The sequence below is a fragment of the Bubalus kerabau genome, chromosome 6 (genome assembly GCF_029407905.1).
Source record: "Bubalus kerabau isolate K-KA32 ecotype Philippines breed swamp buffalo chromosome 6, PCC_UOA_SB_1v2, whole genome shotgun sequence".
Taxonomy (NCBI): Eukaryota; Metazoa; Chordata; class Mammalia; order Artiodactyla; family Bovidae; genus Bubalus; species Bubalus kerabau.
Genome location: NC_073629.1, coordinates 6,864,521 through 6,874,170, shown reverse-complemented (window position 1 = coordinate 6,874,170; position 9,650 = coordinate 6,864,521). Strand labels below are relative to the sequence as shown.

The following is a 9,650-nucleotide window of genomic DNA, read 5'->3' as shown; positions in this document are numbered from 1 at the left end:
TTTATAAGTAATAGAACTGCACTTAAAGAAAAAAAAGTTTCCTGATGGTTATTGATGGAGGGCATCTTACAACGATAGTAAGAACTACCCAGCTGGTCCAATCACATCACTGATTACTGATAGGCTGAGACCAGCACAAAACAATTAGCATAGTTGACAGGATTGCATGATTGCCCTTCAGTTAACTGAAGAGAATGCCCTTTACCTGTAACCTGCTTACTAACCACCTAACCCAGGCAGGTAACTCCATCTGGGAGAAGAGCGCTGCTTACTGGGTGTCTGCTGTGCTCCTCTGTGCTTTTACATGTTCTCTCTGTCATGTGTTGCCTGTGGAATCCAATCTGCAAAAGTCACACCTGCCACAGTAATCTAATGATCACCCCAGATCCGCATGATCAAGACCATATGGTCTGAAACTCCTCGATTGACTATTAATGTGGATAAGTGTCCTCTGCCCCTCAGGGACAGGGAGCAGAGGAGGGTGGGTTGGATTGCAAAGCTATTGTCACTGCCCATGGAGAGGATCTGGGCGAAAGGCATGAGGAGAAGATTCTCACAGGTAAGTAGGATGGGAGACCTCCACCCGCAACGACTGAGTCACATTATATGTCCTAGTGTTACTGAGTCCAAGCTTGCCCTGCTCACTGCACAGGCCAATGAATTTGAGAGATGAAGTGTTGATGCAAGGAATATGACTTTATTTAGAAACCTGGCTTACTGAGAAGATGGCAGACTCATGTCTCAAAGTAACCATCTTGTTGGGGTCTGGATGCCAGGTTCTTTTATAGATTCAGAGAGAGAAGCAATGAGGAACTAAAGTCAAGAGGGAGAATAGAGAGGGAGAGGCAGTGAGGAAGTAACATGAAAAGAATCTTCAGTCTTGCAAAACATCTCCAGGAAGGACAAGCCTTTGGAAGGAGTGTGTTAATATCTTTTTGTAGTCATTCACAGGTGGGCAAGGTCAGATTATCTCTCTATGAGCTGAAAAAAGGTTCTTTAATTTAATAGGCAGAGGGCAGGGTCCTTTGAGGTAGCCCATTATGTATGATTATAATAACAAAAGCAACGAAAAGAAAGTTAGAGAAACAGTTCCAACATGGAGTCAGAATTGGCTTCTTCTCTGTGATACTAGCCCAGAAGAGTGAAATAGCCTTGCAATCAGGAACCTAAGGCAGCATGAAAATGTAACAGAGGTCTCTGGTTTCTGTGTCATGACTTCATTCTACTGTCACTCTTCATCTGCTGATCCGATGGGATACTGTGGGCCCAATCCCTGGTGTGATATTACTGTATACTTCAGTAGCATAGATAAGCCCCAATCCTGGGAATCCAGAGAAAGAAAAGTGGCCACCTGTAAAGAGGGCTTATCGTGACATCATCCAAGATTGTCCAGTAACTATATAAGATAAAGTTAACAGGATAAAATCAGAAATCAGAAACTAATATAAAAATCTGCGTTAATTGAAATTCGGACCTTTCTTAAAGATTTTATGCAGCAGGAAAGAGAGGGGGAGTTAGCTGGCTATTTTGGGGTGGTGGTGGTGGTGATTTGTTTGTTACGAGCTCTGAATTATTATTCACAACTGCCAGAATGTATCAACTAGCCAGTATCTCTAAAGCCTCTAAATTTTATAACTTCAAAAAACCCATCTAGGCTATTATACTTACAGTCTCTGAGATACCAGAGACCTTTAGCAACGCTCCCCTCCAACCCCCCCGACCCCCCCACCCTGGCTTTCCCTTGAACAGTACAAAACTAAGAAACACACCTCAAGAGGCAACCCTGATGCTAAGGGAAAAGCTGATGGTGTTATCAAGGCCTCTAGGTGGAGCAGGAGGAAAAATGAAAGTTGCTCAGTTGTGTCTAACTCTTTGTGACACCATGGACTATATGATCCTTGGAATTCTCCAGGCCAGGATACTGGAGTGGGTAGCCTTCCCCTTCTCCAGGGGATCTTCCCAACCCAGGGATTGAAACCAGGTCTCCCACATTGCAGACAGATTCTTTACCATCTGAGCCACAAGGGAAGCCCAAGTATACTGGAGTGGGTAGCCTTTCCCTTCTCCAGCAGATCTTCCTGACCCAGGAGTCAAACCAGGGTCTCCTGCATTGCAGGAGGATTCTTTACCAAGTGAGCTATCAGGGGAGGAGGGAAATGAGAAAGCAAAGCCCCTAAGAGCCACTAATATTTGTGCTAGAGCCCTCCCTCTCCTCACTTGGATATTTATTGCCTGGCATGCGCCAATCCTTTCATAACAATGCTAAGTCACTTCAGTTGTGTCTGACTCTGTGTGACCCCATAGATGGCAGCCCACCAGGCTCCCCCGTCCCTGAGATTCTCCAGGCAAGAACACTGGAGTGGGTTGCCACTTCCTTCTCCAATGCATGAAAGTGAAAAGTGAAAGTGAAGTCGCTTAGTCATGTCCGACTCGTTGCAGCCCCATGGATTGCAGCCTACCAGGCTCCTCCGCCCATGGGATTTTCCAGGCAAGAGTACTGGAGTGGGGTGCCATTGCCTTCTCCATTCATAACAATAATCACTGCTAAAGCTCACAGGGAATGGAAAACTTAAAGATGAAGCCCATCTTCTATTGCACAAAATTGGCATGAACCGGTTTGGTTCAATTTGGTTTATCATTTCTATATTCATAGTGAGCCCTTCTTCATTTCCAATGCTGAAAAGGCCCCAGTTGACCTTGTGTTCAGAGAATCATTTTTACAGGGTACTCCCGTCATCACAGAGAATCCCTAGTACATTTTATTGGAACTGCCAAAACCACCAGAAAAGCACCAAAACTCCTAAGAGAAAACTTATATTTTTTTCTCAGTTCCTTGAGAATGTAAATCTTATCATGTCTTTGAGATGTAAACACCCCAGGAAGTAATTAAAACTCTCTTGAAATTGAAGGGGGAAAAAGAGGGAAAGAGGTTTTTTAAAATACAAACTGCTAAAAGGGCTCTCTTGCCCAAATCCTAAACCACAGTCTCCTTAAGATTGGTCAAGAACAGATAACAAATCTTAAAAGTTTTTTCCATTAACAAGACACCATTGAAAGCATTGATTATATTACCAAGGCTTTGTTTGGGTTGTCATTTTTCAGAGAGACATGCATAGACCAAGATATGACCAGACAGCTTTTAGGATCTAAGGTTGACTTCATTGAGTCATAAAGCCCCTTAGAAAAACAGCCTGGTTCATTGCTTACAGGGTTCCCAGCAGCCTTACCAGGTGAATGAGGAAGGTCACTTCCTGGCAGGTGCAAGAAACTCAGGGTATTTGGGGGACCCTGAGAATAGAGAAATTTATCTGGGTATTGTGGATGAGTCTGATAGCAACCCTTATATTGGCTTTCTAGTCTCAAGGGACATTTAAAAATCTAACCTGAAAAATTTCAACAAAGCAGAATAAAAGAGCCTATATGGTCAAAAGCTATTCTTGCTGTTCAGTTCAGTTCAGTTCACTCAGTTGTATCTGACTCTTTGCGACCCCATGGACTGCAGCACACCAGGCCTCCCTGTTCATCACCAACTCCCAGAGTTTACTCAAACTCATGTCCATTGAGTCAGTGATGCCATCCAACCATCTCATCCTCTGTCGTCTACTTCTCCTCCCGCCTTAAATCTTTCCCAGTATCAGGGTCTTTTCCAATGAGTCAGTTCTTCGCATCAGGTGGCAAAGTATTGAAGTTTTAGCTTGCTGTACTTATGTAAATTAACAGGCCAATGTTATTGGAAGCTAAACTTATTTTGCAAACAAAGTAGTCCTACTGTGGTTATCTTTGATAAATATACATCTGGAGACAAAACTTACATTTCAGTAGAAAGTATAAGGCACATTTGTGGACATCAGATTTTACTTCTGGTCATTGTCTTGAGGTTTTGTTGTCTACCTGTAAATGAGACTGGATCCTGAATTCTTCTAGTTCCCTCCAATATTTCATTACCACTCTCCAAACTAATTTTTCTCATTTTTTCTCCCAACCTTTAGACTTGGAATTATTAAAAAGCTAAAACTGTCTTTTCTCCAGAGTCATGCAAGGTAAACTTGAACCATGTGATATCAACTTCAGAGCATCCTCCACAATAGTTCATCTATGAACAATATTTATGGTTGTTGCTGTGTGGAGCTCTCAGAAAAATCACCGGAGAGATTCAAACTGCAAATCAGAAAAATCTATCAAACTGTCACTTCCTGTCCTCACTCCATCTGAAAATTCTTCAACTCAGACATCTAAAAATCTTCTTGACTCCCTGCCTTCAGAACTCAAAAGCTGGGATTATGGTCTGCTCCAATCATCTAACTATTGTTTTCCTTTTATTTCCATAGAAACCCCTCTTATTAAATAACCTGAAGCCGGGACTTTCCTGGTGATCCAGTGGCTAAGACTCTGAGCTCCCAATGCAGGGAGCCTGGGTTCAGTCCCTGGTCAGGGAACTAGATCCCACATGCCACAGTCAAGAGTTCACATGCCTCAACTAAAGATCTTGCATGCAGCGAGGAAGATCCTGCGTGCTGCAGCCAAGACCTGGCACAACCAAATAAATGAGTATTTAAAAATAACCTGAAGCAAATACTCCATATGTCTAATTTTGGGAGGCCACCTGCATCACTGCCTCCTGAAATGAGACGCAACCTTAACGAAACTACTTATTCTTGGAACTAAGACAGTGGTTCAATGAAATAAGGAGTCATCCACCAACTCAGGACTGGTTCAGACCTACTTACCCCAGAAGACCCAAGATGCTAAAATAGTCCACAATGTTACTCAAATCTTTGATTAGATTCCTAGGGCCCCTAAAATCACTAAGTTAGTTTTCATGGCTGAATATTTTCAAGTTTGGAACAGACTGGATTTCAGGCTATTGCCTGTATAACCATTATAGAATTTGCTATTGTAATCTATTTAGATGTGTATTTTCTGAGTTATAGCATACTTCTTGACCCACTCCAGTGTTCTTGCCTAGAGAATCCCAGGGACAGGGGAGCCTGGTGGGCTGCCGTCTATGGGGTCGCACAGAGCCGGACATGACTGAAGCAACTTAGCAGCAGCAGCATACTTCTTGACTTTACTTGACCTTACTCTTCTTGACTTTCAACATATCTACTACCCAGGCAGTTAGTGTCCTCACCATTGACCCTGATGTTTTGGCATCACAGGATGAATTGTAGTTTAAGTCCTAACAGGTGTGTATGTGCATGGGTGTGTAATGGAAGTGTGAGGTGATATCTCAGTATGGCTTTGATTTACATTTATCAGATGATTAGTAATGCTGACCATCTTTTCATATGCTATTGGCCATCTATATCTCTTCTTTGGAAAACATGTCTATTCAGGTCTTCTGCCCATTTTTTAACTGGGCTGTTTGTTTTTCTATACTGACTTGTATGAGGTGTTTATATGTTTTGGATATAAACCCTTTCTCAGCAGTATCATTTTCAAATATTTTCTCCCATTCAGTAGGTTGCCCTTTCATTTTGTTGATGGCTTCCTTTGCTGTGAAAACCTTTTAATTTTTATTAGGTTTCACTTACGTACTTTTGCTTTTGTTTCCTTTGCCTTAGGCATGCATGCTAAGTCACTTCAGCCGTGTCTGACTCTTCGGGCTGTATCCCACCAGGCTCCTCTGTCCATGGGATTCTCTAGGTAAGAATACTGGAATGGATTGCCATGCCCTCCTCCAGGAGATCTTGACCAAGGGATCAAACCTGAGTCCCTTGCATCTCCTGCTTTGGCAGGCAGGTTCTTTACCACTAGCATCAACTGGGAAGCCCTTAGGAGACTGATCCAAAAAGATTTTGATATGACTTATGTCAAAGAGTGTTGTGCCTATGTTTGCTTCTAGGATTTTTAAGATTTCTGGTCTTCTGTTTAGATCTTTAATCCATTCTGTTTATATTTGTATATGACATGAAAAAAAGTTATAATTTCATTATTTAACATGTAGTTATCCAGTTTACCCAGCACCACTTATTGAAGAGACTGTCCTTTCCTGATCCAGCAATTCCACTCCAGGGCATATATCCAAAGAAAACAAAAACTCTAATTTGAAAAGATTTATGTACCCCAATGCTCATAGCAGCAATATTTATAATAGCAAGTTATATCAGCGACCTATGTTCACTGACCAGTGAATGGATATAGAATATATGGTAAATGTATACAATGGATTATTGTAATAGAAAGTGTTAGTCCCTCAGTCATGTCTGACTCTTTGCGACCCCATGGATTGTAGCCCATCAGGCTCCTCCATCCATGGAATTCTCCAGGCAGGAATACCGGAGTGGGTAGCCATTCCCTTCTCCAGGGTCTCCTGCATTGCAGGTCTCCTTTATTATCTAGGACACCAGGGAAGCCCCAATAGATTATTACTCAAAGATAAAATTTGCAACTACAAAGACAGATCTGGAGGGTATTATGCTTAGTAAAATAAATCAGACACAGAAAGACGAACACTGTATGGTATCACTTATATGTGGAAACTGAAAAATAAAACAAGTGAATGACTGTAACAAAACAGAAACAAATTCACAGATATAGAGATTAGACTTGTGGTTACCAAATAGAGAGAAAGGGAAAAGGCATCATGCTGCTGCTGCTGCTGATGCTAAGTCGTTTCAGTCGTGTCCGACTCTGTGCGACCCCATAGATGGCAGCCCACCAGGCTCCCCCGTCCCTGGGATTCTCCAGGCAAGAACACTGGAGTGGGCTGCCATTGCCTTCTCCAATGCATGAAAGTGGAAAGTGAAAAGTGAAAGCGAAGCCGCTCAGTCCTGTCCGACTCGCAGCGACCCCAAGGACTGCAGCGTAAGGGGCTCCTCTGTCCATGGGATTTTCCAGGCAAGAGTACTGGAGTGGGGTGCTATTGCCTTCTCCAAAAGGCATCATAGGGGTAAGAAATTAAGAGGTACATGCTACAGTATGTAAAATAAATAAGCTACAAAAATACATTGTACAGCACAGGAAATATAGTCAACTTTTATAATAATTTTAAATAGAGTACAATCTATAAAAACACTGAATTGCTATGTTGTGTACCTGAAACTAATATAATATTGTAAATCAAGTATACTTCAATTATTAATAAAAAAAGAATGAATCAATGAAACTTTAGGTCTCCACAGTCAACTCAAATAGAAGTGGAACCCCAAGTTTATATGCTCCCTCTGTCTCTACCTGTGAGCTTGTTGTGTGGCCCCAAGTCTTGTAAGCAATAAACCTCCATTTTTTTCAATGCTTCCTGATGTTTATCACTTAACAGCATTTTTCAATCATTATCAGAACCGCAAGTGTTGGTCCAACCACAACACTGGTTATTGCTAGGTTGAGACAATCACTAAAGAGTGAAAAAGATAACAGAGAAGCCTTTAAGAACAGAGATACCTAATTTCTAATTTTAAGCTCTTTGCTAAACTGCACTTTAACTCCTCTTCCACCAATATTGTCCCAAACTTTTAGTGAAATTTTGTATACTCCCAACTTTGAGTCAATAGGATTATGGGAAATGAAAGCTCTGGGATGGTAGAGAGGGCACAGTGATACAGAAAAGAGAAGTACATGGAAACAGAAAGCAATGGGTGGAGAGCAATAATTTATTGTATTATTTTGTGATCATAGTGAAATAATGAATCTAGGCAATGATTATCAATGGCAGCTAAACTTCTTACATAAAGGGTTGGTGAAATTTTTTGTAATGGATGGATCGTGTTCACAACCTCCAAACCCAATGATTTTTCTTAGCATCACAAAAAGTAGATTCTAGACATTATGAGTTCCCAGGATGATGCAGTCAGACATATACAGCATTATGAAGGAAGTGATCCTACACTTTCAAAAAATAATCAGAATCTGATCATGCCTCTGAAACTTTCAACTTACTGGAAGCACAGTGGCTAAAAGATCTTGTTAACACCACTGAGAAGCAGTTAGCTTTAGAGATTCCAAAAGCGGAAAACTGTAATAGGACAAATGACCCACTTATTCAATAAATAAATGTTACTAAAAAGAAAAAAAAGAGGGAAAGGTAACCCCCAAAACAAAAGAGATTTAAGAAACATTGTCATCAAAAGTGGGGCTTCCTAGGCGGCTCAGTGGCAAAGAATTCACCTGTCAATTCAGGAAATGCAGAAGATGCAGGTTCAATCCCTGGGTTGGAAAGATCCCCTGGAGGAGGAAATGGTAACCAACTCCAGTATTTTTTTTTTTTTAAGTTGAAAGCTTACTTATTTTTTAACTGGAGGAAAATGGCTTTACCATGTTGTGATGGTTTCTGCCATACAACAATGCAAATCAGCCATAATTATAGATATATTGCCTCCCTCCCCTCCCCCTATTCCACCCCTTTAGATCATCAAAGTGCCAGGTTGGGCTCCCTGTGTTATATAGCAAGTTCTCACTAGCTATCTATTTTGCACATGGTTGTATATATTTGTCTATGCTACTTTCTCCATTTGTCCCACTCTCTCCTTCCCCTACTGTGTCGCAAGTCCATTCTCCATATCCGTGTCTCCATTCCTTCTCTGCAAATAGGTTCATCAATATCATTTTTCTAGATTCCACATGTATGTGTTAATATACAATATCTTTTTCTCTTTCTGAATTACTTCACTCTGTATAACAGGCTCTAGTGAGGTGGACGAACCATTCCAGTTTCATTATGTGGAAAGCTCATGGACAGGAGAGTCTGGAGGGCTCCAGTCCGTGGAGTCACAAAGAGATGGACACAACGGAGCGGCTGAGTATGCACACACATACCATCAAAAGCAATGTGTGGGCTATTTAAATCTTGATTGTCATAAACCAACTGTATAAGAAAATTATGATTAGGGGAATGTGGAGAGCATTGGGTACTTAATTACATCATCAAGAAATGTCATTAAGGAATTATCTTTTGATGTGATAATATTACTGTGGTATATAAAAGAGACGTCTTTATCTTTTAGAAGTGCATACTGTTTTATTTAACTAGCGCTATATAACAAATCATCACACACTTAGAGGTTTAAAACAATACACGCTTATGATCTCAGTTTCTGTGGGTCAAATATGAATACAGCTTTGCTGTTTTCTCTGAAAGGCTACATTGAGGGTGTTCACCAGGGCTAGAATCTCACTTCAGTCTCTCCGGGGGTAAGGTCTTATTTCCAAGCTTATGTAATCATTGTCAAAAGTCAGTTCCTGGCAAGGAATAAGACTGAGGGTCTTAGTGTCCTACTGGCGGTCAGCTGGATACCACCTTTGGTTCCTTGCCATGTGGCCCTTTCGACAAAAAGGTTCATGACATGGCAGTTTGCTTCTTCAAAGCCAGCAAGGAATCTCCTAGAAAGATGGATATTAGAGTCTTAAATTATTTACTCATGTACAGTGTCTCATTGTTGCCATGTTCCATTGATTAGAACTAAGTCATACGAATTCTGCCCATACTCAAGGGAAGGGGATTGCACGAGGGTGTGAACACCAGGAAATAGGAATCAAAGGAGCCACCTTAGAGTCTGTTCACCACACATCCTGAATAAAAGAAGGTGGAAGGAGAAGGGGACGACAGAGGATGAGATGGTTGGATGGCATCACTGATTCAATGGACATGAGTTTGAGTCAACTCCAGGAGCTGGTGATGGACAGGGAGGCCTGGTGTGCTTCAGTACGTGGGG

At 41.4% G+C, this 9,650-nt stretch overlaps 1 long non-coding RNA gene across 1 annotated transcript; it reads left to right on the top strand.

Moving 5' to 3' along the window:
* Positions 1-221: 221 nt before the first annotated feature.
* Positions 222-8,951, top strand: LOC129655914 (uncharacterized). Its single transcript, XR_008716136.1, has 3 exons — positions 222-559; positions 5,565-5,646; positions 8,621-8,951. It is a non-coding gene; the product is annotated as an uncharacterized LOC129655914 (long non-coding RNA).
* The last annotated feature ends 699 nt before the right edge of the window (positions 8,952-9,650 follow it).